The sequence below is a fragment of the Oryctolagus cuniculus genome, chromosome 4 (genome assembly GCF_964237555.1).
Source record: "Oryctolagus cuniculus chromosome 4, mOryCun1.1, whole genome shotgun sequence".
In the NCBI taxonomy this organism is placed as follows: Eukaryota; Metazoa; Chordata; class Mammalia; order Lagomorpha; family Leporidae; genus Oryctolagus; species Oryctolagus cuniculus.
The window spans coordinates 114,483,960-114,510,826 of record NC_091435.1 but is presented as its reverse complement, the minus strand read 5'-3'; the positions used below and the strand labels follow the sequence as shown (position 1 = coordinate 114,510,826).

The window sequence follows — 26,867 nt, the reverse complement described above, 5'->3', positions numbered from 1 at the left end:
AAGCTTCTCCCCAGGTGAGGCTTCTTTATTCCTCCTGGGAAAACTTGAATATATTTTTCTTGTTCAGTGACTGATTTTTATTATGCCCCTGTGCACAGCTCTAGCCCTGACTCAGAATTTTAGTTACTTTCTTGAATTACATTTGGAAAATATGATCAAAATTCAATAAAATAAGTCTTTAGAATAAATTCAATATTTCTACCTCAGATACCATAGTGCATATTTAGCAGAATTTTGATGTTGTTCGTATCGCTAAAATGTAGAGGATTTTAAATCATGTATAATTTACCACTCTAAAAACCACTTACAAATAAATTTTATGTACAGTTTTATAAATAATTCTATGTTTGTTTTATTTTATTGTGTTTTCAATGTGTATCTATAGATGACCTCTTATTCATTTCTATGTAATTATCTTTGTCTTGGTTATTCAAATCACCCAATACATTATAAAAGCACTTACACAAAATAATATGACTTTAAATTAGCAAGTGAAAGCACCATCCAGTTACTTTTATAAAATGAATTTAACCAAAGGAGTGTTTATTCTGCTTACCAATTTAATGTGCACATCCCCTTGCAGTTGTTGTTATTGTTCGCCTGCATTCTTTTCCAATCACATGTTGGAAGCTGTGGGGGCCGGCGCCAAGGCTCAATAGGCTAATCCTCCGCCTTGCAGCACCAGCACCCCGGGTTCTATTCCTGGTCGCCCCTCTTCCAGGCCAGCTCTCTGCTGTGGCCAGGGAGTGCAGTGGAGGATGGCCCAAGTGCTTGGGCCCTGCACCCCATGGGAGACCAGGAGAAGCACCTGGCTCCTGGCTTCAGATCAGCGCGGTGCGCCGGCCATGGTGGTCATTGCAGGGTGAACCAATGGAAATGGAAAACCTTTCTCTCTGTCTCTCTCTCTCACTGTCCACTCTGCCTGTCAAAAAAAAAAAAAAAAAAAAAAAAAAAAAAAAAAAAAAGGAAGCTGTGGGATGTGAATCCAAAAGACATACAATTGTACATCCTAAAGTTCATGAAAAAATGAATTAAATGACATTACACATTTCCATAAACTTTTTGAAGAAGCCTTGTGTTTTTTTCATGGTTTCCACAAGTGGGGATAATAATTCAATTTTGTGTTGAGCAAGCCAGTTTAAACAGATCGCCATTACTTTTAATTATATCATGTAATACAAAAAGTAGGAAAAAAAAGCATATTCAGTAACCATGAATTATGAAATCTTGATAACTGAGAGTATTATGCCAATGTATGAATCATATCTGAAGTGTTGTGAATGTATAATTAATTAAAAGTAATCAGGCTGGCGCTGCGGCTCACTAGGCTAATCCTCCGCCTAGCGGCGCCAGCACACCGGGTTCTAGTCCCGGTTGGGGCGCCGGATTCTGTCCCAGTTGCCCCTCTTCCAGGCCAGCTCTCTGCTGTGGCCAGGGAGTGCAGTGGAGGATGGCCCAGGTGCTTGGGCCCTGCACCCCATGGGAGACCAGGAAAAGCACCTGGCTCCTGGCTCCTGCCATAGGATCAGCGCGGTGTGCCAGTCGCGGCGGCCATTGGAGGGTGAACCAACGGCAAAGGAAGACCTTTCTCTCTGTCTCTCTCTCTCACTGTCCACTCTGCCTGTCAAAAAAAAAAAAAAAGTAATCTAAAAATTCTACCCTCTGGGGCAAGTGTTGGGCCTATCAGTTAACACTTTTTTGGGACACCAACAACCCAAATACTGTGCCTGTATTTAAGTCCCAACTCAGCCCCAATTCCACCTTCCTCTTAATGAGTGTGCTGGGAGGCAGCAGGTGATAGCTTAATGGGTTGGTTGCCTACTATCCATGCAGGAGACCTGGATTGTGTTCCCAGTTCCTTGTATTTGTCTTCTGCCTGTAACATCACAGGCATTTGGTGAGTTAACCAGTGGATGGGAGCTGTCTCGCTTGCTCTCTCCCACTCTCAAATAAAAAAAATATGTATTTTTTTTCAAATTTGTCTTCACAGAGATCTTCCTACATAATTTATCTTCCCAAAATTAACCTCTATAGTTAAGAATTGCAAGGAAACATTTTAAATAATATTCAGTTGAGCTTTTGATCTAAACATTGATTTTTCTCCTCCAGATTGCATTAAAAATATTGCCAGGAAGTGGGTTATCAGGATAACACAAAATTATTCTTGGCTGCAGTTATAACAGATTCCAGCATTATCCATTCAGAATAAGGTGCAAAAATAATTCTTCATATGTCTGCATCCTGAATGTCTTTCTTTGCCATTCAAGATAGGTTGTCACCAGAAATAAAATCTTTTATTCAAAATGACAGGAAACAGAACTAGACAAAAAGAGGAAAGTAAAGGTAAAAGTGAACACTTCAGCTCATGTTTAAAGATGGGTAGAGGCACACTGTTTTTCTCTTTTCAGATAATTATGGAAAAGATTTTCCAGGCCAGTGCTGTAGCATAGCAGGTAAGGCTGCCACCTACAGTGCTAGCATCCCATATGGCCGCTGGTTTGTGACTTGGGTGCTCCACTTCTAATCCAGCTTTCTGCTATAGCCTGGAAAAACAATGGAAGATGGCCCAAGTCACCTACCTGGGAGACCAGGAAAAATCTCTTGGCTCCTGGCTTCGGACTGGCACAGTTCTGGCCATTGCGGCCAATTGGAGAGTCAACAGTGGATGGAAGACCTCTCTCTCTCTCTCTCTCTCTCGCTCTCGCTCTCCCTCTCCTTCTATCTCTGTGTAACACAGACTTTCAAATAAATAAATAAATCTTAAAAAAAAAAAAAAAGACTTTCAAACACTAAGTGTATGATTAATGAAGTAGTAATAGTAAACTAAAATCATTAGGTTTTGAAACTCTCTGTGTCTTAAAATTTCCATAGTTTTGGATCATAGTTACAACTGGTGAAACAAAAGCTGTGGGTTGGCATTCTAACACAAAGGGTAAAGCTTTTCACCAACTGTAATGCCGGCATCTCATGTAGGTGCCAGCTTGAGCCCTACTCTACTTCCTATCTAGCTCCCTGCTAATTCCCTTGGGAAAGCAGTAAAGGGTGGCTCAAGTTCTTGGACCCTGCACTCATGTGGAAGACCTGAAGGGAGCTCCTGGCTCCTGGCTTTGGCTTGGCCCTGAGTTGGTAGTTGTGGACATATGGGGAGTGAACCAGTGGATGGGAACTCTCTCTCTGTAGCTCTCTCTCATTCTCTGTAGCTCTGCATTTCAAATAAATTAACTAAAAATCATTTTAAATATTCTAAAAAAGGCTTTCCATTCATATGTCCAAAACCCACACTATTCTTTGTTGTGGGAGAGTATAAGATACTCTGAATTGTTCACTAGAATTTAGTGGTGGGACAGGAAAGATCTCAAGGTGGGGATCATCTTTGTTAGGACCAGTAGAATAAGTAGAAATACAGAATCTTTAGCTCCAACCATGACTTACAGAATAAGAAACTGATTTATTTTTGACAGGCAGAGTTAGACAGTGAGAGAGAGAGAGACAGAGAGAAAGGTCTTCCTTTCCGTTGGTTCAACCCCTAAATGGCCGCTATGGCTGGCGTGCTGTGCTGATCCGAAGTCAGGAGCCCGGTGTTTCCTCCTGGTCTCCCATAAGGGTGCAGGCCCCAAGCACTTGGGCCATCCTCCACTGCCTTCCCAGGCCACAGCAGAGAGCTGGACTGGAAGAGGAGCAACAGGGACAGAATCCGGCACCCCAACCAGGACTAGAACTCCGGGTACTGGCACCGTAGGTGGAGGATTAGCCTAGTGAGCTGTGGAACTGGCAAGAAACTGAATTTTAACTAGATCCTGAAGTGATATATGTCCACAGTGAAGTTTGGGAACTCTCCTGTAAGCCAAGTTCCATATGAACCACAAACACTTCTGAATAGCAAATTCTCTGAGAAGCTGAACATCAGTTTGGTAGTTTTCATGAATATTTGGCAAAATGAGATCAAAGAAAGATCTAGCATCCAAAAGAGTTAACGAATTTTCTTTTACAATTGGATTTGAAATATCTGTTCATCCATACCTGCTGCACTAAATTCAAAACTGCATTTCATGGGTTACTAGCTTTCGTTTTCATCTATAGGGAGAATGAACAATTTTGGTGGATTTTATGACAGATAAAATAAAAGTGTAATGAAGTGCTATACAATGGGTTATTATTTCTTTATCTATTCATACTGGGGTTTTAAAATTTTGAAGTCTGTTTCTGAAACCTGGTAAGTCCCTTAGAGCTTTATGAATGTAAAGCAATAGTAACAATTAGCTGTAGACCTGGATAATAACTTTTATTAAAAGGAAAAGAAAAGAAGGAAACATTTGCAGAGTATTGTGTGTCTGTGTGTGTTTGCAGATTTTAAAAGATATAATTTACTACTTGAATGTTATAAGAACATTCTTTGTGCTAATTTAAATTCATGATCTGTTTATCTTATATTAAATCTAAATTGTGCTACGAGTTGAGTTAAAATACCTTATCACTATTCATTAAGATAATTAAAATGCATCATATAATCTGTTCACTAGAAATGAAGGAGACATAATTATGATTACAGTAGCTTACTCAATATCACCAATTTTGAAAATCCACTAATTATGCATTTTATTTCTCACTCACTAACAAATATTGACCTTAGGTTCTGAGTGATTTCTAAATATATGTATCAACAGCAAGAATTTTTTCTATACTTTTCATGCATTATGAGCCTAAATCTTAAAAATATTTACAATATATTTACCTTAAATATATTGCAAAAATGGTCAACAAGCACTTAAATATCATATAGACATGAGTTGATAATATAGGTTTACTAAATGGAGATTTTCTATGTTTGTGATTAAAAACAATGGCTTCATTGCATCTGTAAATTGTATCCAAGCATGTGGGTTCATGGCATTACATGCACAACACCCTTCCTCCCTACCTTCCAATCTTTCTTGCCCTCCTTCATCACTCTTTCCTGCTTTCTTAGACACAAACTCAAGCAAATATAATTTATATACTGAAAAAAGTGGTGCTAGTATTTGTTTATCATAGATTATAGTTAGAATAATGCCCAGGCACAAGAACTCATCATGTGCTAATGTATCTCTCTTTAGTGTGGGCATAAGAAAAGTATATTAAATTATGTTTGTGATTAGAAAACATATTTTGTTGCTTTTATGCATAGATTCTAGGTAACTAGTACATTGATTATATAAGAAAAATACTTTATCATTACAAATATACAAATTTGTATTCATGTGTAAACATTATATATCACAAAAATAATTAAGTACTCCAAGAAGTACAACAGGCTTTTCTTGCTTACCACACTAAATTTAGTATTTCTTAGAAAAATTTACTATTACTTTCATACCAACAAGAAAAATCATTTTTCTTCTAAATTCCATTCTCTATTTAACTGTGGTCTGAATGATTTCTCTTCAAACATTTTCAAATAAATATTTCTATTCTTTAGGTGCAAGTGTAGAAAGAAAAATAAAGTATTTAGCATTTTCAATGAAAGTAATTTTAATAATGAGAATATTTTGTCATTTTCTTTTTTTATTTGTAAAGCTAACCTATCATTCGGAATGTTTAAATAAGAAACCCAAAAGAGATTGTGAAGGAAGGAGAAGCAGTAAAAAGAAGAAATAGGTGAGAGATCTGAGTAGAATGAAAAAAAAAAAAAATGTCCAGAAGGAATGAATGAAGAAAATAAACTTGCTACATAAAATGCCTTATGGGGTAATATTAATACACTATAGAATGTGTGGCTTGCAGACCAGCCACATCACCTCTGGCAGCCTGTCAGTAATAGAGAATTATGGTCATCATTCCCAAGTAGAAATTCCTGAAGCAAATCATTGAAGGAATCCAGAATCTGAGTATTTGTAAGTTTTCCAGATCTTTTTTCTTCATACTAAATTTCTAGATACATTTTACTAGATTCTAATCAGGTCAAGATTATTCCTCATTTTATACCCAACTTCAAGAAAAGTTTCAACTAAATTAAATTTTCCAGGTTGTACTTTTTATACAGAGATTTTACTTATATGTTAAATTATTTCCTGGAATCATTATTTTTACGATATTATTATGACTGTACTGCTTTATTTATTTTTTAATTGGGTCACTATCTGTGAATAAAATACTGCCACATTTTGTATTCTGGTTTCGTATACTACAGTTACTGAACGCATTGATTAGCTCTAAGGGTTACCTTTTGAATCTTTAGATTTTTTACATATACAATCATGTCTATCACAAATAGGGAAAATTTTACTTCTTTCATCCTGATTTTAATGCCTTTCTTTCTTTTTCTTTTCTAATACTCTTACTAGTACTTCCAGTGCTATAGTGAATAGAAGTGGCATGATGAACACCCTTGTCTTCTTCAATATCTTAATGGAAAGCTTTCAGTTTTTCTTTATTAATTAAAATGTTAGCTTTGAGTTTGGGGGCTGGTGCTGTGGTGTAGAGGGTAAAGCTGACACCTGCAGTGCCGCCCACATGGGCACTGGCTCGGGTTCCCAGCTACTCCACTTCTGACCCAGCTCTCTGCCATGGCCTGGAAAGCAGTGGAAGACGGCCCAAGTTCTTCGGCCCCTGCACCCACATGGGAGACCTGGAAGAAGCTCCTGGCTCCTGTCTTCAGATCAGCACAGCTCCAGCTATTGTGGCCAATTGGGCAGTGAATCAGCGGATGGAAGACTTCTCTCTTTTTTCTTTTTCTGTCTCTCTTTCTCTCTGTCTGTAACTCTTACTTTCTAGGAAATAAATAATCTTTAAAAAAAATAAAATGTTAGCTTTGGGTTTTTACCCAAAGATTTTTATTATGTAGAATCACACTCATTATATGCCAAAATTATTGAGAGCTTTTAATCCAACAAGAATGTTGGACTAAAGGGCAAAAATAGATGAAAAATAACTCAAAGTCATAGATTAGAAGAGTTGATATTGTTAAAAGGGCATGAAAACAACATATTAAAGTGTTATCTGTTTGCAGCGGCTTAATTCACAATAGCTAAGATATGGAATCAACCCAGATGTCCATCAACTAATGAACCGAATGTGATACACACACACACATAAGTATATGTATACACACAAAATTATATGTACACACACAAACACACACACATATATATGTGTGTGTGTGTGTGTATATATATATGTGTATATATATATATATATATATATATATATATAATGGGATGCTACACAGCCAAAAAACAATAAACCCTTTCTTTCCAAACAAAATGGATATAGTTGGAGATAATTATTCTTAGCGGAAGAAGCCAGTACCAAAACAACAAATATATGTTTTCTCTGAGCTGTGGTACCTAACACATATACTAAAAAAAATTATATATATGAATGAAATTGATGTTTTGAGACTTGATTATTGTTTCTAGCCCTTGTCTATGCTCCTGAGGAAAAGAGATTTTTCTACTTATTACTTATTGAATTCTTCATTTTTTTGATGATTGAGATTATGGTTAATTTAAAGTGTTCCCTTGAAAAAATTTAAAATTGAAAAGTAAGAAAGGAAGAAGGATGGTGGTAGTGATGGTAGGATAGGAAGTATTATTCTGAAAACTTCATATATGAAATACATGAATTTTATTCATTTTATATAAATACAGTTTCAGCATGTTTTATATAAAAATCCCAATGTAATCTTTATAGAAATAGAAAAACTTATTCTAAGGCTCATAAAGAACCATAAATAACTTCAAATAGCAAAAAATTGAGGAAAGAAGAATTCATTTAAAATTATATCGCAAGATATAGGAACCAAAACAATATGGTAGAGTGGGCAGTTTGCTGCAGTCAGTAAAGCCATCACTTGGGACATCCATTTCCCATATTGGAGTTCCTGTTCAAGTCCCTGTTACCCTGCTTTCGACCAAGCTTCCTGATAATGAATCCTGATAGGCAACAGATTATGTTGCAAGTGCTTGGTCTCCTGCAGCCACAAGGAAGACTCATGGGTGAGCCCCTGGTTCCTGATTTCTACTGGGTCCAGCCTTGGCTGTTGTGGGCATTTGGGGACTGAATCACTGGATGGAAGACTCATTCTTACTCTCTCTCTCTCTCCTCTCTCTTATTCTCTGTCTCTCTTTCCAACCATGTGCAGGGGTGCTCTGTCTTTCAAGTAGATGGATATAAATAAATAGACATTAAAAATAATATAGTACTGGCATAAAAACAGATGGATAGGTCAGTGAAACAGAATAGGAATCCTGGAAATAAATCCAATTTTTTTTTTTTTGACAGGCAGAGTGGACAGTGAGAGAGAGAGACAGAGAGAAAGGTCTTCCTTTGCCGTTGGTTCACCCTCCAATGGCCGCCGTGGCCAGCGCGCTGCGGCCGGGGCACCGCGCTGATCCGATGGCAGGAGCCAGGAGCCAGGTGCTTTTCCTGGTCTCCCATAGGGTGCAGGGCCCAAGCACTTGGGCCATCCTCCACTGCACTCCCTGGCCACAGCAGAGAGCTGGCCTGGAAGAGGGGCAACCGGGACAGAATCCGGCGCCCCAACCGGGACTAGAACCCGGTGTGCCAGCGCCGCTAGGCGGAGGATTAGCCTAGTGAGCCGCGGCGCCAGCCAATAAATCCAAATATTTATTGCCAAATGAATTTTGAAAAGAGAACCAAAAAGAAACAATAGTGAAAGGATAATCTCTTCAATGAATAGTGATGGGCAGATTGAATTTCTACATGTGAAAGTATGAAATTAGCACCTTAGAATACAAAAAGAAAAAAAAAAGTACACAATTGATCTTGGCAATTATTTTCTGGATATCATCACACCAGAAGCTCAAGACGCAAAAGCTAAATATAAATAAATGGGACTACATCAAACCAGAAGCTTCTGCACAGAAAAAAATATTTTTAACAATGCATCTAATAATGGGTTAATATACAAATTTTTAGATAACTCATGGACTCAATGATCGAAATCCAATAACTTGTGTAATGGATGGGGAAAAAAAAGTCCAGAATAGACATTTTCTCAAAGAAAACATGGCCAACAAAAATGGTGGATCTTCAGGCATTTCATAAAAAGTGTATATTATGAAAGGAAAAATAATCATGGTTTTGAAAACTTTTTGACCAAAAGAAATATCTGTTAATACAATTTCCATGAACTTTTTAAAGCATCCTCATTAATAAAATGTGCTCAACAGTGCTAATTAGATGAATACAAATGAAACTACTATGAGAAAGTAGTTTACACTCATTAAAATTGCCTATTATCAAAAAGCCAAAAGATAACAAGTGCTGATGAAGTTATGGGAACTGTTGTAGAAGGTTGGTGGCAATGTATATTGGTACAGTCATTACAGAAAATGCTATGCAAGTGCAAAGCCGTGAAAATAGAACAATCATAAGACCCACAGTTCTTCTTCTGGGTAAATAGTGTATGTATGTATACCATAATTTCTTGATCTAGTCAACAGTTGATGGACATACGGGTTGATTCCATATCTTAGCGATTGTGAATTAAACTGCAATAAGCATAGGAGTACAGATAACCCTCTCATATGCCAATTTCACTTCATCTGGGTAAATGAAGCTTCAGATAAGAAGTGCACCCCCAACGTATGACTTAACTGCAATCTTGTAAAGAAGGAAAGAGTACTCAGTCTGTACTCCTGACTCCTGGAAACTGAGAAAACAAATGGAAGTATTTTTAGATAAACATTTGAGAACAATTGTTACTCAGAAGTAGAAAACTAACACATACTCCAATCATCCATGTTTTCTTTAGATGTCTCTTATTTAATAAGGTTAAAGAGAGTTATGGACCCTAAATGCTAATGTCATATCTGCACTACCAATAAAGAGAGAGAGAAAAGTTTTTAGAAGATGTGCCAGGGAGAAATGAGCTGCTAAAGAAGATCATCCTTTATAAAATGATGCTTAGGGTGAAAATTCTCTCAGTGGTGATTTCTAACTTTGAGAATTGACATGATACATAATTGTCTTAAAATTTAACATATATCAATTTATCTTTCAAAATAAGGTATGTGTTATTAAATACAGCTGTAACTGGCATAATGTCTATAATCTACCCAAGTTGATTGACTCAAGATGATAGAATACTTTCATAGTGGATCAGGTCTAGGACCAATATCTTCAGAGAGATTATACAGACCTATTCTTCCAGCAATTTCCTACCTTGGCCCAATCATAGTAGTGGTTTATTATTCATTTAGAATTAACCCTTTTGATTTATGGCATTGCTTACAAGAAAATTGCACTTTAGGAGAAGTGAAGAAGAAAAACACCTTTTATTGCGAAGGCAGGTTAGTAACATAATTATAAAATATAAACAGCTATGCTTTGTACTTTCATTTTATGATAAACATTGTTATGCTGTTAATTCTGTTAATATGGCCCCAGACAAGTAATATTTTATGATCAACTGATAACTGACATATCATACAATTGTGGTTTTTCACAAGATTAAAGATCAACTGTGTTCAATTTCAAAGCTTAAACTTGATTTTTGATTAAGAAACTGTATGTTGAAGAAATTTGCTCTATGGTGTATAAAGAAACCAGAAAAATGTTGTCATCTTCTGACCGTGGAGAAGCTTCCTGTTTCATCTAGTCAAGCAGTCCATCTGCATGTAAACATTCAAAAAGTGCTTGCATACACACAAGCCCAATTCCTAAGTTTTACATTACGATTCACAGAATCTACATCTGCTTTTAATTTTCAGATTTATTTATTATTTTATTTGAAAAGTGGTTAGGCAATATTCATATTAGGGCTTTTTCCCCTCAATTTTTGTAACAGTTGCTCCTGTCCCTAGTGAAACATTTGAAGTGAGTTTTTTCCAATCTTTATTATGATTATAGAAACAGAAAAAAACTGGCCGGTGCCGCAGCTCCCTAGTCTAATCCTCCGTCTGTGGCGCTGGCACCCCAGGTTCTAGTCCCGGTTGGGGCGCCAGTACTGTCCCGGATCCTCTTCTTCCAGTCCAGCTCTCTGCTGTGGCCCGGGAAAGCAGTGGAGGATGGCCCAAGTCCTTGGGCCCTGCACTCACATGGGAGATCAGGAGAAGCACCTGCCTCCCGGCTTCGGATTGGCGCAGTGTGCCTGCCACAGCGCGCAGGCCATAGCGGCCATTTGGGGGATGAACCAACGGGAAAGGAAGACATTTCTCTCTGTCTTTCTCTCTGTCTAACTCTACCTGTCAAAAATAAATAAAAAAATAAAAAGAAAAAAAGAACAGAAAAAACTGTAAATACCATAGTGACTACAAAAACATTAAAGCTAATTTATGTTGAATAATACTATGGATTCTGGTTATAAGGAATAAAACTCAATTTCAATAAATGGAAAAGTTGTAATTTAAAGCAAGGTTTCTATGTGATTTCTTTTAATTTAAGTGGTTCAGTGCAACTTCAAAAGGAAATAGTTAAAAAAATTAAGAATTGTTCAAGACATGTATTGTAGAAATAAATTTAATTTATCTTTTTTTAGTTAAAAGTGTAACTTATCTTAGAGATCGCAAATCAAACAGCAGAGCAAAGTGAGTATTTCAATTTATTTTGAAAATACTTCTATTAATATATTGAAATGAAGAGCTCTAATTAAAATTCATTCTTCCTTTAAATATTATTTATTTATTTTTATTTGTTTGAAAGCTTGAGAAAAATAACAGAAAGAGAGAGAGAGACAATGTTATACTCTCTGGTTCTGCCTTCCACTGGGTACATTATCAGGAAGGCAGGTTATCAATGCAGGTATGAGGGGGTCCCTGGTACTCAGGTGTAGGATGCAGTCATTCATGCTAGCGGTTTAACTCACTATGCCACAGCCTCTCTCTCTCAAATTATTTTCTGACTAGAAAGTAAATATTGTCAATGTTTGTCGAGAGAAATTTGTATTAGATTGACTATGCAAGTTATCATGGGCTCACAGTGACGAATATTGATTTCTTTCTGCGTAATGACTGCTCACATAATGTGCTTTGGAATTACTGCATCGACTGCCATTTTATTAAAAAAAAATGCCAGATTTCTAAGGTAGTGAGTCGTTATCCTTATGTATCTAAAAGGTAAAAACATGATAAAATTTATATGTAAAATAAATCATTGGGGTTGGCTGTTGTGTAACTGGAAAAGCCACTGCCTGCAGTTCCATCTACTGGTTCACACCTCAAATGGCAGAAATGGCCAGAGCTGGGCATCCCATATGGGCACTGGTTCTACTCCCAGCTGCTCCACTTCTGATCCAGCTATCTGGTACGGCCTCGGAAGGCAAGGATGGAGAATGGGCCAGGTCCTTGGGCCCCTGTGCTGCCATGCGGGGCAGCCAGAGGAAGCTCCAGGCTCCTGGCTTAGGATCTGCCCAGCTCTGACATTTGGGACCATTTGGGGAGTGAACCAGCAGATGAAGACCTGTTTCTCTGCCTCTGCCTCTCTGTAACTCTACCTTTCAAATAAATAAAGCTTTAAATCGATAAAAAAAAAATCACTACATGGAATTACATTTTTTTTTTTTTTTGACAGGCAGAGTGGACAGTGAGAGAGAGACAGAGAGCTTTTCCGTTGGTTCACCCACCAGTGAACCCAGCACCGCGCTGATCCGAAGCCAGGAGCCAGGTGCTTCTCCTGGTCGCCCATGTGTGTGCAGGGCCCAAGGACTTGGGCCATCCTCTACTGCACTCCCGGGGCCACAGCAGAGAGCTGGACTGGAAGAGGAGCAACAAGGACAGAATCTGGTGCTCTGACTGGGACTAGAACCTGGGGTGCTGGTGCCTCAGGCGGAAGATTAGCCTATTGAGCCGCAAAATTACAATTTAAAAACATGTTTCTCTTGTGAGAAGGAATTCATATACATTTTTCGTTTTCTCTCTCTCTCTCTCTTTTCTTTTCTTTTGGTGCCCTTATTCAACTTAATATGTTAACCTGTAACTGTTACAAATGTGGCAGAAGATAATAGATTCTTAAATAACAAAGAATATTATTACATACAGCTCAGCAGCAGCTATAGCCATCATGAGAATATTTCAGTTAGTAATATTTGTCCCCATGTCTCACAGGGACAATATGAAGGAGTTCAGGAAAATGTCCATATTCAGTGTCTTTGATTCAGAGCTGAGGGATCCAAACCTGGAGAAACTACTCCTCTCATATAAAACAGTTAATCAATCTATTCTGTGTCTGATATTGTAACAATTGTTCAAGTTTGCTAGAAACAACATTGTGAAATGGTGGTGGTAAAAATCGGTGGGGGACTTGTATTCTTGACATACTCAGTAAGACATGGTGGACCAAAAGAATCCTAAAGAGAATTTCTATTACTCTTGCACTAAAAACTTTCCACCCTCCCAAATAATAAATACAGTTAATGTTTAACTTGATTGATAGCTGCAGCATACTTTGGAAAAACATTTAGAGTTCTAGTGATAAATGATTACATGTTCTTAAATAAAATCCTGGAGCAAGCATCTGGAACAGTTGTTCGAATGTCACTTAAGATGCTCACTGCCGTATCGAAGTAGCTGATTTGAGTACAGGCTGTGAATCTGACTTCACTTCTGCTAATGCACACCCTTAGAGGCAGCAAATGATGGCTCAAATACTGTGATGTCTGCTATACATTTGGGGGAGCCAGACTGAATTCCAGGCTCCTGGCCTCAGCGTGACCCAGCCCTGGTTGTTGCAGTCATTTGCTAAGTGAACCATTGGATGCAAGATCTCTCTGTGGGTCTATTTCTTTGTTTCTTTCTTTAGCTATCTCTCCATATTTCAAATAAAATAAAAATAATTTATTTTTAAATGAAGTTGTCTTGTTTTAGAAAGAGACAACTTGAACAAAGTTTAAATAATTCAAACATCAATTAGTTTCATATTATCAATACACAAAATCACAATTTTGTTAAGAAAGAAACTTTTAAATTGATATAGTATGATTTCATACAATTTCAAGGTTTGCTGATAACAGAAAAAAGTTATTAGTATAAAAATGGAGCAACTATGCAATTCTCTCTTAATTTCTCAAAAAATAGAACTGCCTCCTGGATGAATTTAAGAGAAAATATGTAATCAAATATTATGCTTTTGACATCTATTTATATAATTCCTGCATGCTGGATGATTACAAAAGGTTATACTTGCTACATAAATTGTTTTATTAGTAACAAAATTGCATTAACTTTGTGTATTTGGGTAAAATTTTAAAAGTATTCAAAGAGGCAATATGTGTTCTGAAAATAAATTTTTACTTTAATTTTTTACTTTATTTTCAATACCAGGTAAAGCATGTGAAATTAAGCTATCTGTTTTGATTATGAAGAAGATGAAGCTCAAATAATTTAAGTGCCTTAATTTCTAGAGTTGAATACTAGATTGAAGAAGCAACATCACTAGAAGTGAACATTTGAAGGGCTTAAAAGAATGATAAATCACATTATTTTCTCTCACTGGATTGGAATAATTAAGTATAAAAAACTAGAATAATTGGCAACTTGTTGCTGCTCTATTATTTACAATATAAAGTAGCATATTAACATCTATAGTTTCCTTCTGATTGAATGGTAACTGTCAATTTAATGTTTATATATATTTCACCATGATTTGTTAACTCTTTGGGAGTAAAAAACCTTGAATTCCAATTACTCTATGAAATATTACTTGATATTTTCTTTATTTATTTCTCCTCTCTTTTGATTGTTTAAACCGTTTTAATTCCACAGGTTTTAATCCCTTGTCATGCTGACTTGGGCTAATCTTAAAAAGAAGCATCCTAGAGCCAAGTCTCCAGTCATTCATTGTATAAATAAATAAATAACAAATATAGAGAAATAATTCTTATTAACAATAGGAGAAGACATTGAGGGAATATTTGGAAACTGACAGGAGAGTAGAAGTCCCCAAAATCTATGATGCTGAAAATAGTTCTAAGATCCATTTCTATTTTTTATGAGGGCTTTCCTGAACACATTATTTAAATTACTTCAATCGTTTACTTGACCATCTCGCTCTCTATTTCTTCAATCATTTAACACCTTCAAGTACACAACGTGACTTACTCATTTGCTTCTTTATGTGTATGTTGCATAGTTTATTCTCCTCCACTAAATGAGATTCTGTGAAGGCAGGTTTTTTTTATTGTTTTGTTTATAGTTGCTTCCTATTTTACCTAAATTCAAAAGTAAAAGTCAGTTAAATTTTCTAAAATGAGACCTAGTAAGGCAAAATAAAGAATATAGGAACATCAAAAAATCTGTTCTTATTTGAGAAGAGGGAATGAAAGAAAGATAAACATAGCTCAGATACAAAAGTAATTTATTATATTTAAAGAGGTATCAGAACTGCATGCATTTATTTTAAAAATCAAATAATGCTGATTTTTAAAGAAATCAGGCCATTATATGACATAGGTGCAGTGTATGAAAATTGAAACAGATGACATTTACATTGGTTAACAGGCTAATTAAAGGGTGTTAATAATCACAGTGCATGAAATTGATTAACAACATACTTCATTTTTTATGAAAAAGGAGCAGAACTTTTTATTCAAAAATCAAAGAGAGTGAAGTTTATTTTTTCACACATGTTTAAAAATCCCTTTTGTGCGTAGTTGCTTTTTGTTTTTATATGAATATGGATGTTTTAAGCAGAAGAAAAGAGAAATTTGAATTTCTTTAAAATTGTGCTAAATTAAGAATTTGAAAACCTACAAATGGCCAGTCTAAATTATTTTATAGCCACAGGAATGAACACATTCAAATGAAAGTGGTTGCCTATTTGTTGAAATAAATTTTTCAATATGCTTCCTTTTTAAAGTCTATCTGAACACCATGGCGTTAAAAGGAAGTCATGATAACTTGCTTTGCATTGTTCTGCTTCAAATTGGCTTGAAGAGAATGAAAAACACCATGAACTTATCAGTATCCTTATCCTGGAATCTTCATTTATCTTGTTATTTTTCAGTGACAGAAAACGATATTCTAAATCTCCTCTCTCCACTTCCTAGTCTGTGTTTTTATCTTGCGTATTCCTTCAGGCAGACATTTTAGACTATTGGAAAGGTACAAAATACTTGAAGGAGCTGTGACCTTTCGTTCATTCATTCAGTCCACACAGGAACCAAGACAAATGGCTGCACATTTCTCTGAACATTTTTTTCATTTGGAAAAAGGATATAAATGGAAATATTTTAACTCAATTTTTAACATTAAATAAATTTATAAAAGGTGGCCATGACATATCCTATATGGTCAATAAGAATTCACTCTGTTCTACTTCTATTCTCAATTCTACAAACACCAATTCTCTCTTAATAAATAACCCCTCTTTTTAAAATTTTCTACTGGATCCAATGAGGTCAATTAGTGTAATCTAGGTTTTATGATTTATTATTATCTAAGAATCATTTTTATTTTAATAGCTCTCAATAAATATGTTAAAGCAAAATAAAAATATGAACATTCATGGAATACAAGTATTAGCTGGTGACTTGGAGATGGAACAATAGTGCTTAAAAACTGCTCCTCTCCCAGTCCAGCTCTCTGCTGTGGCCCGGGAGGGCAGTGGAGGATGGCCCAGGTCCTTGGGCCCTGCACCCACATGGAAGACCAGGAGGAAGCACCTGGCTCCTGGCTTCAGATCAGCGCAGCGTGCCAGCCGTAGCGGCCACTTGGGGGGTGAACCAACGGAAAGGAAGTCTTTTCTGTCTCTCTCTCACTGTCTAACTCTGCCTGTCAAAAAAATAGAAAAAAAATATAGTCAATTTTATTCTGCTTATACTTAAGATAATGGTATCTATTGCATGTTTTTTTACTTGTTTTTAATTTATTTTGACTGATTGAGTTACTTTTTGGGGAGATGAGATTGAATTTCTCTTTCAAAAGAGAATAGTTTGAAAGATGAGGTAAATCTACGTGGTAGAATCTACTTGGTAGAATACGTTGCATAAATGTTAATTAAGATTACACTACATGTGCGATGTATTTCTAGTCACAGAGAAAGACTAAAAGGGTGAAAATAGAAAAAATAGACACATTTCCCATAGGAAACATTTCTAATAAGGACAAAAATGAAAAGAACTGGGAGTCATAGCTAGATCTATATCTTAAAATTGTCAGTTTAGGGGTACAGTTGGTTAAGTCACTGCTTGTCATGCTGGCATGTGGGGAGCAATCCGGACTAGACTAAGTTACTGGAATTAAGACTTATTCTATGCATCTGCTCTCCCACAATATGGCGCTGGGAGAGAGGTGAACAGCTTCCGCACAGCTGCCTCCAGTTCAACCAATAAATTGTAGGACTTGCTCCTGATTGGAGGAGAGCAGCGTACTCGGCGTGTGGGCAGCCGAGTTGGGATTGGCGGAGGAGGACTATAAAGGAGGAGAGAGACGGCATGCACCAGGAACATCTAAGGGGAACATCTAAGGGGAACACCTGTGCAGCCCCCGAGAGAGCCGGCCGGCGGTGTGCCGCTCCCCTGCGGAAGTGGGGAATGTGGCCAGGGGGAACCGCCCTTCCACGGAGGTGGAAGGGATAGTAGCCAACCCGGGAAGAACCAGCAGCAAACCCGGGGAGGGCCGAGCAGACAGAAAGAACAGCGCAGGGTTCAGTGTCGTTCCTCCACGAAGAGGGGGAGCGACATAATGGTGCCGTGACTCGGATATGAAGCCTAGGCAGGGCTTAGTGTCGTTCCTCCATGAAGAGGGGGAGCGACACTGGCATCCCATATGAATGCCATTTTGAGTCCTGGGTGCTCCATTTCTGATTCAGTACCCTGCTAACATGCCTGAGACAGCAATGGAAGATGGTTTCCTGCCACCCACATAGGAGAAGCTAATGGAGCTTTAACCTTAGGGCTTTCCTCTTTCCGGTCTAGCTGTAATAGCCATTTGGGGAGTTGATCAGCAAATATAAGATCTCTCTCTCTCTGGGGGCTGGTGCTGTGGCAAAGCAAATTAAACTGCTGACTGAAGTGCCAGCATCACATATGGGCACCAGTTCCTGTCAATCCTGGCTGCTCTACTCTGATTCAGCTCCCTGCTAATGCATTTGGGAGAACAGTGAAAGATGGCTCAACTCCCTGGGGAACCCTGACCCGCGCGGTAGAACCAGATGGAATCAGCCTGACCCAGCCTTGACTGATGTGCTCATTAGTGGAGTGAACCAACAGATGGAAGACCTCTCTCACACTTTCTCCATCCATCTCTCTCTCCCTTTATAACTCTGATTTCCAAATAAATAAATGAATTGTAAATAAAACAATTCTGTCTGCCCCTCTCTGTAATTCTGTCTTTCAAATAAATAAACTACATCTTTAAAAAGTGCATATCATTTGGGGAATGAGTCTTCATCTTATAAATGATAAAATGGAAACAGAGCATTTAAAATAGATAATTTAAAGTTTATTCTGTCCATGCAAAGTAAATATAGGTTACCTATACCAGATGCCAATGACACAGATAGAAGAATCCATGTAAAATGTTTAGCTAACTGCTAAAAACGGAAGTAGGCTATAACAGTATAAAATTTCATTAGGAGCAAATACTACTTTGGTTTAGGCCCATTCGTAGGCTCTTTACAAACTGCTCTAGGCACACACAAGAAAGATGAGGGTCAAAGCAGGAGACTGGAGAACCTTTCCTCTGTGGTCCAGGCAGGCCTCAGGGTGAAGTGCAACTGCTATCAACACTGCTGGTGGCCCCAGTCCTCTCCTCTGCACTCTCCATTGTGTTTAAGGACTTCACCATACTGGAATGGGGCAAAACTCATTACAGTGATGACACTGGTATAGATCATTGCTGTCAGATAAAGCCATGGATTATTAAATACCACCTGTCGCTCTCCCGCCCGCAGAGGAACGACACCGAACGCTGTTTGCTTCCCCTTCAGTAGGGCTTTATTAATAGAAAATGTTACAGGGTAGAAAGATAGAAAAGAGGAAAAAAAAAAAAAAAAGAGAGAGCTCTATGCTGTATTCTCTTCCATATATAGTCCTTTTCCACCTATCAGAATTGTCCCTCAGTTCATGCAGCAATCAGACCAATCAGGTTTGAGTCCATGCGGTGCGCACGCAGTTCTCCTCCAATCAATGATAAGGTCAGCTCCCAGTCATTCAGCATTTGCAACACTCCATTCTCAGTTCCGCATTTTTCCACTTCCTCTCAGCGCCATCTTGTGAGAGACGGGCCCTGTCTCCCACAACCACCTGTTTATTACTGAGGAAGATAAGATGGTATCACTGAGAAAATCTCAATTCCAAGACAAAAGAACAGATCACCTCCCTATTACTGAGCCTGAGCAAGAGCAGTATTTCCACAAAAGGGCAGCAAGAACTCAGTAACAAAAAATAATAATAGAATGCTAATCTTCTCCAGAATAATGCACAGATTCAATGCATTTCCAATCACATCCCAGCAGTGATACTTTACAGCAAAGAGTAGACTCTAGCCGGGAGTGGTCGCATACGCCTGTAGTCCCAGCTACTCGGGAGGCTGAGGCGGGAGGATCGCTTGAGTCCAGGAGTTCTGGGCTGGTGTGCACTATGCCGATTCGGTGTCCACACTAAGTTTGGCATCAATATGGTGACCTCCCGGGAGAGTAGACTCTAACAATCATATGGATAGACAAAGGAACTAAAATAGCAAAAATAATTTTGGTAAAAACAAAGGTGGATAACTCAAATGCTTCAATTCAAAGACTTAGCATAAATTATAATGATCAGGGAATTGCATTAAGAGGTGACACAAAGATAATGAGGCATAAATAATGGTGAGAATTGGAGTAAGTTTCTACTGCTGGTATGTTTATCCCAAAATGCGTATGTTATCGCAATACAACAATGTGACTGTTGGCATCCTAAGGAGAGGTGTTTAGGACATGAGGGCTTCATCTTCATTTAAGAATTCGATTATAAACCCTTATAATGGTGGAAGTATCATGTTAATCACAAATTCAAAAAATAAGCAATCAAGTAAAGGAAAAAGCACATAGGATGTTAATTAGTTTATCTTGTCCTCTTGTGGATCTCACTTTGTTTGTGGGATGACACAGAAAGAAGCTCCTTGTCATGTAACAGTGCCTTGATATTGGAATTCCTTTACACCAAAACTGTGAGAAAGAAGTGTATTTTCTTTTCTTTTTTTTTTTTTTTGCTTTTGTTTTGTTTTTAATTTCAGCTCCCAGATATAAGGGAAAATATGTGGTATTTGTCTTTCTTGGTCCAGCTTATTTCACACAATATGATGTCCCCCAGTTGAAGACATTTTGATGCAAATTAAAGAATTTCATTCTTTTTTTTACAATTTCTTTTTTTTAACTTTTATTTAATGAATATAAATTTCCAAACTACAGCTTACGGATTACAATGGCTTCCCCCCCATAACATCACTCCCACCCACAACCCTCCCCTTTCCCACTCCCTCTCCCCTTCCATTCACATCAAGATTCATTTTCAATTCTCTTAATATACAGAAGATCAGTTTAGCATATATTAAGTAAAGATTTCAACAGTTTGCTCCCACACAGAAACACAAAGTGAAAAATACTGTTTGAGTACTAGTTATACCATTAAATCTCAATGTAGAGCACACTAAGGACAAAGATCCTACATGAGGAGTAAGTGCACAGTGACTCCTGTTGTTGGCTTAACAAATTGACACTCTTGTTTATGGCATCAGTAATCAACCTAGCTGCCAAGGCTATGGAAGCCCCCTGAGTTCACTGACTCTGATAATTTTTAGACAAGGCCATGGTCAAAGTGGAAGTTCTCTCCTCCCTTCAGAGAAAGGTACCTCCTTCTTTGATGACCCGTTCTTTCCACTGGGATCTCACTCACGGAGATCTTTCATTTAGGTTTTTTTTTTTTTTTTTTTCCCACAGAGTGTCTTGGCTTTCCATGCCTGAAATACTCTCATGGCCTTTTCAGCCAGATCCGCATGCCTTAAGGGCTGATTCTGAGGCCAGAGTGCTGTTTAGGACATCTGCCATTCTATGGGTCTGCTGTGCATCTCACTTCCCATGTTGGATCATTCTCTCCCTTTTTTATTCTATCATCTAGTATTTGCTGACACTATTCTTGTTTATGTGATCCCTTTGGTTCTTAGTCCTATCATTATGATCAATTGTGAACAGAAATTGATCACTGGGAGTAGTGAGATGGCATTGGTACATGCCACCTTGATGGGATTGAATTCAAATCCCCTGGTATGTTTCTAACTCTACCGTTTGAGGTAAGTCAGCTTGAGCATGTCCCGAATTGCACATCTCTTCCCTCTCTTATTCCCACTCCTATATTTAACAGCGATCACTTTTCAGTTAAGTTTCAGCACTTAAGAAGAATTGTGTATTGATTACAGTATTCAACCAAAAGTATTAAGTAGAACAAACAAAAAAAATACTAAGAGGGATAACATATTAAGTTGCTCATCAACAGTCAGGGTGAGGGCTGATCAAGTCACCGTTTCTCCTAGTGTTCATTTCACTTTAACAGGTTTCCTTTTTGGTTCTCAGTTAGTTGTCACCTATCAAGGAGAACAAGCGGTATTTCTCCCTTTGGGATTGGCTTATTTCACTCAGCATAATGTTTTCCAAATTCCTAACAGGGATCACTTTTCAGTTAAAATTTAAACACCTAAGAATAATTGTGTGTTAATTACAGAGTTCAACCAATGGTACTAGAACAAAAAAAATACTAAAATTGATAAAGTATTACATTGTACATCAACCATCAGGACAAGAGCTTATCAAGTCACTGTTTCTCATAGTGTCCATTTCATTTCAACAAGTTTCCCCTTTGGTGCTCAGTTAGTTGTTGCCGATCAGGCAGAACATATGATATTTGTCCCTTTGGGACTGGCTTAATTCACTCAGCATGATGTTTTCCAAATTCCTCCATCTTGCTGCAAATGACCGGGTTTCGTTGTTTTTGACTGCTGTATAGTATTCTATAGAGTACATGTCCCATAATTTCTTTATCCAGTCTACTGTTGATGGGCATTTGGGTTGGTTCCAGGTCTTAGCTATTGTGAATTAACCCACTGTTGGTGGGAATGCAAATTGGTTAAGCCACTATGGAAGTCAGTCTGGAGATTCCTCAGAAACCTGAAGATAACCCTACCATTCAATCCAGCCATCCCACTACTTGGAACTTACCCAAAGGAAATGAAATTGGCAAACAAACAAGCTGTCTGCACATTAATGTTTATTGCAGCTCAATTCACAATAGAAATGTATTTTCTTTATGCGTTACCCAGTCTCTGGTATTCTGTGGCAGAAAAAGAAAAAAGAAAAAAGAGCAATAGCAAAAAAAAAAAAAAACCAGATTAAGACAGAGCATCTGAATTTTCAATAAATTGCAATTGATATTCAGTGAGTATTCAAATGAACTTCAATGTAAAAAAGATAGTGTTTTCAATAAGTTGTGCTAAATAAGTTGAATGTGCTTATAAAAAAGGAATTGAATTTCATGTATCTTACCATTGATCATAATATAAAAATAATACTATAAAAATATTAGAGATAAAATGTAGAAGAAAACCTTTATTAACTGAGTGAAGCAAAGCTTTCATAGGCACAACTGAAAGTAAATTCCAAAAATTTAAACTTGACAAATTAGAATTCTCTAGAATTAAGTTTCTATTAATAAATATACTGCTAACATGAGCCACAAATCCAAAAATAAATTTATTCCACATTAAATATTTTATGACAAATTTTATACTTAATGAAAAAATCAAAATTCAAATATGACAGCAAAATCACCAAAAAATAAATTAATTGAATAGATACTTTATCAAAGTAGCCATAAAGGTTCAAATTAAAAGCATTAAGAGGGGCTGTGCCTGTGGCATGCTGGGTAAAGCCACCACCTGCCATGCCAGCTTCCCATATGGGCTCCAGTTGGAGTCCCAGTTGCTGCACTTCCCATCCAACTCTCTGCTATGGCCTGGGAAAGCAGTGGAAGATGGCCCAAGTGCTTGGGTCCCTGAACCCACATGGGAGACCTGGAAGCAGCTCCTGGCTTGTGGCTTTGGATTGGTGCATCTCCAACTGTTGCAGCCATCTGGGTGTTGAAGCAGTAGATGGGAAACCTTTTTGTCTGCCTCTGCCTCTCTGTAACTCTGCCTTTCAAATAAATAAATTCTTAAAAAATAAGTTAGGTGTTAACATTGCAAAATTATTTGAAATAGTAAATATATAAAGGGAAATACTACTGACAATATTAAGTATTGTACTGACAATATTATGCAGAGCAACTATGTATCATAGTACAACCACTTTGTAAAACTTTGGAAGTTTCTCATTATGCTAAAAATAAACTTATTGTACAATTTAAAAAATCACACTTAAAAGTTTACCAAAGTGAAATGAAAACATAAAAATACATTAAGCAATCAAATATAGCATCTTTTTAAAAAAAGATTTATTTTATTTATTTGAAAGACAGAGTTAGTTACAGAGAGAGGTAGAGACACAGAGAGAGGTCTTCCTTCGGTTGGTTCACTCCCCATATGGCTGCAATGGCTGGAGCTTCACTGATCTGAAGCCAGGATCCAGGAGCTACTTCCAGGTCTCCCATGTGGGTGTAAGGACCCAAGGTCCTGGGCACCTTCTCCTGGTATCCCAGGCCATAGCAGATAGCTAGATTGGAAGAGGAGCAGCTGGTATTAGAACCAGCGCCCATATGGGATTCTGGCACTTCAGGCCAGGGCTTTAGCCCATTGCACCACAGTGCTGGGCACCAAATATAGCATCTTTATTTACAACATCCCAAACTAAAAACAACCAAATTATCCTTTGACTGTTCAGTGGGTAAGCAAAATATTGCATCTATACAATGAAATGCATGAAGCACTAATGCTTGCAATGACATCAGTTAGTGTCAAATGCACAAAAAATGAAAGCAGCCATGCTTAAAAGGCTATACGCTATGTGATTCCATTTACATGGTATTCTGGCACAGAATAAGGTCAGAAAACACTTCAGTGTTCACCAGTATCCTTGCATTTGTATGCTTCTATATAAATTATTTTCAGGCATATTTCTTCTGATCTCTACCTAATTGATAACCTTTAGAGATATATGGAGACTTCAAAAAGTTTCCTAAACTTAATCAATCCAGTAGATCACACTTTGATCCAAATTCTTTGAGGGTCACTTTTCCAATTCGTAGATGAGAATCTCAGTGGCTACATTGGTACTACAGGAACTTGCATCCCAGGCAAAGTAAAACAAGTTGGGACAAAACATTTGATCTAACTGAAGAACTCTTATCTTTGAACTAATTTCATACCCTGTTTAAAGTTGTCACTTTTTTTTAATAACATGATAATAATGAGGTTTACAGTCTAGTGATAACCATTGGCATAAGTAAAGTGCAATGCTAAGCTGACAGGTATTCAGTGAAGTTAATTTCTGTGGGGAGCAATCCGGACTAGACTGAGTTACTGGAATTAAGACTTATTCTATGCATCTGCTCTCCCACAATATGGCGCTGGGAGAGAAGTAAACAGCTTCCGCACAGCTGCCTCCAGTTCAACCAATTAACTGTAGGACTTGCTCCTGATTGGAGAGCAGCGTACTTGGCGTGTGGGCAGCCGAGTTAGGATTGGCGGAAGAGGACTATAAAGGAGGAGAGAGACGGCACGCACCGGGAACATCTAAGGGGAACATCTAGCTGAAGGAACACCTGTGCAGCCCCCAGAGAGCCGGCCGGCGGTGTGCCGCTCCCCTGCGGAAGTGGGGAATGTGGCCAGGGGGAACCGCCCTTCCACGGAGGTGGAAGGGACAGTAGCCAACCCGGGAAGAACCAGCAGCAAACCCGGGGAGGGCCGAGCAGACGAAAGAACAGCGCAGGGTCCTGTGTCGTTCCTCCACGAAGAGGGGGAGCGACAAATTTCCTCAAGTGTTTATAATTGATAAAATAGGAGTCAGTGACAAACGGTAAAATAAAGCATATACATTACTTTTTCTATAACAATATTTTAGTGGATGGAATTTAATCTATAGTTACTTTGTTATTTGTGTTCAATTAACCTCTTAAAGTCTAATATATTTAGATATAAAATATATTGCATCTTGCAGTTTTTAGTAGATACCTGTTTTTGTGATCTTGGCTACCTTGAAAGGATTATTAAGGGGCTGGCACTGTGGCATACTGGGTAAAGCCACCACTTTCAGTGCTTGCATCCCATATGGGCACCAGTTTGACTGTTCCACTTCCCATTCATCTCTCTGCTATGGCCTGGGAGAGCAGTAGAAGATGGCTCAAGTCCTTGGGCTCCTGAACCCTCCTGGAAAGACCCAGAAGAGGCTCCAGTTGTTGTGGCCATCTTAGGAGTGAACCAGTGGGTGAAAGACCTCTCTTTCTGCCTCTCCTTCTCTCTCTGTGTAACTGACTTGCAAATAAATAAATCTTTAAAATAAAAGGATTATTAAGCCTCACATTTTATGAGTTTACATATTGTTCTAAAGAGTTATATGCAATATAAACAGTGAGAAAGATAAAACAGCAATTATTCTAATGTCTCCATATACATTATTTTATTTAAAAGCAACAAAATAATGGATAAAATAATATGAAAAAGTTGATGATTATCTTTTTACCCACTTCTGAATTTATTTCCATCCCAGTTTTGTTTTAGAATCGTAAAATGCTTTTAAGTCTCAAAACTGTTACAGAATTAATGTTAAGGCTAAAACCTATTACAGAATTTTGTCCTTTCTAGATTGAATGTTTATAAATTTATAAGCTATTGTACAGAGTATCTACAATTTTCAGAAGCAATGTTTGTTGGCATGTATGCATGTGTGTCACACAATCGCAGCTTTTGTTTTATAAAGGAAAGGAAAGAATTTTGTCTGTACTTAGAGATTGAATTCCTAGTGAATAGGCCAATTATTCCATTGTGAATAAATCTGGACTCCAGTCATTAATGTTTTCATATAAAAGGCAAAGTACAAAACAAGAATTAACTCACCTTATTAGAGCATTGATCACAAAGGATGCAAAGATCAAAGAGGAAGCAAACAAACAAAAAAACCTACACAGATTTTCTAGCACTATAAATTTTCAATTAAAATTTCCTAAATCTCAGAGCTGATGTTGTGACCTGGCATGTAAAACCATGGCCTGGAACACTGGCATCCTATAATGGTGCTGATTTGAGTCTCAGTGCTCCACTTCCAATCTAACACCATTCTAATGAGCCTGAGAAAACAGCGGAAGGTGGCCCAAGTACTTGGACCCCTATCACACATGGGAGACCTGGAAAAAGCTTCTGGCTCCCAACTTCTGACTGGCCCAGCTCAGGCCATTGTGGCCATTTGGGTAGTGAAAAAGCAAATGAAATTATCTCTCTCTCTCTCTCTCTCTTTCTCTTTCTATCTTTCTTTATATCTTTTTCTCTCTTTCTCCAAGTAATAAATTGTCATTCAAATAAATAAACAAATATTTTAAAATTCTTAATCAGCACTCTGGCCTCAGAATCAGCCCTTAAGGCATGTGGATCTGGCTGAAAAGCCCATGAGAGTATTACAGGCATGGAAAGCCAAGAGACTCAGGCAAAAAAAAAAAAAAAAAAAAAAAAAAACACACCTAAATGAAAGATCTCCAAGCGTGAGATCCCAGTGGAAAGAACAGGTCATCAAAGAAGGGGGTACCTTTCTCTGAAGGGAGGAGAGAACTTCCACTTTCACTACGAGCTTGTCTAAATACGATCAGAGTTGGTGAACTCAAAAGGCTTCCATAACCTTGGAAGCTCATGACAAGAGACTAGGGTGATTACTGATGCCATAAACAACAGTGTCAATTTGTTAAGTCAACAACAGGCGTCACTGTGCACTTACTCCTCATGTAGGATCTCTGTCCTTAATGTGCTGTACATTGAGATTTA

The 26,867-nt window shown here is 37.7% G+C and overlaps 1 long non-coding RNA gene across 4 annotated transcripts in view; it reads left to right on the top strand.

Annotated features, from left to right (window-relative positions):
• Positions 1-26,867, top strand: part of LOC127482891 (uncharacterized) — a 165,179-nt gene that overhangs the window by 101,893 nt on the left and 36,419 nt on the right. Inside the window, exon 4 of one of the 4 annotated variants that reach the window (XR_011388381.1) lies at positions 12,511-17,131. The exons of the other annotated variants lie outside the window; for them this stretch is intronic. This is a non-coding gene — a long non-coding RNA (uncharacterized lncRNA). Of the gene's footprint in view, positions 1-12,510; positions 17,132-26,867 lie in introns of those variants that run through there. 4 annotated transcript variants of the gene reach the window in all.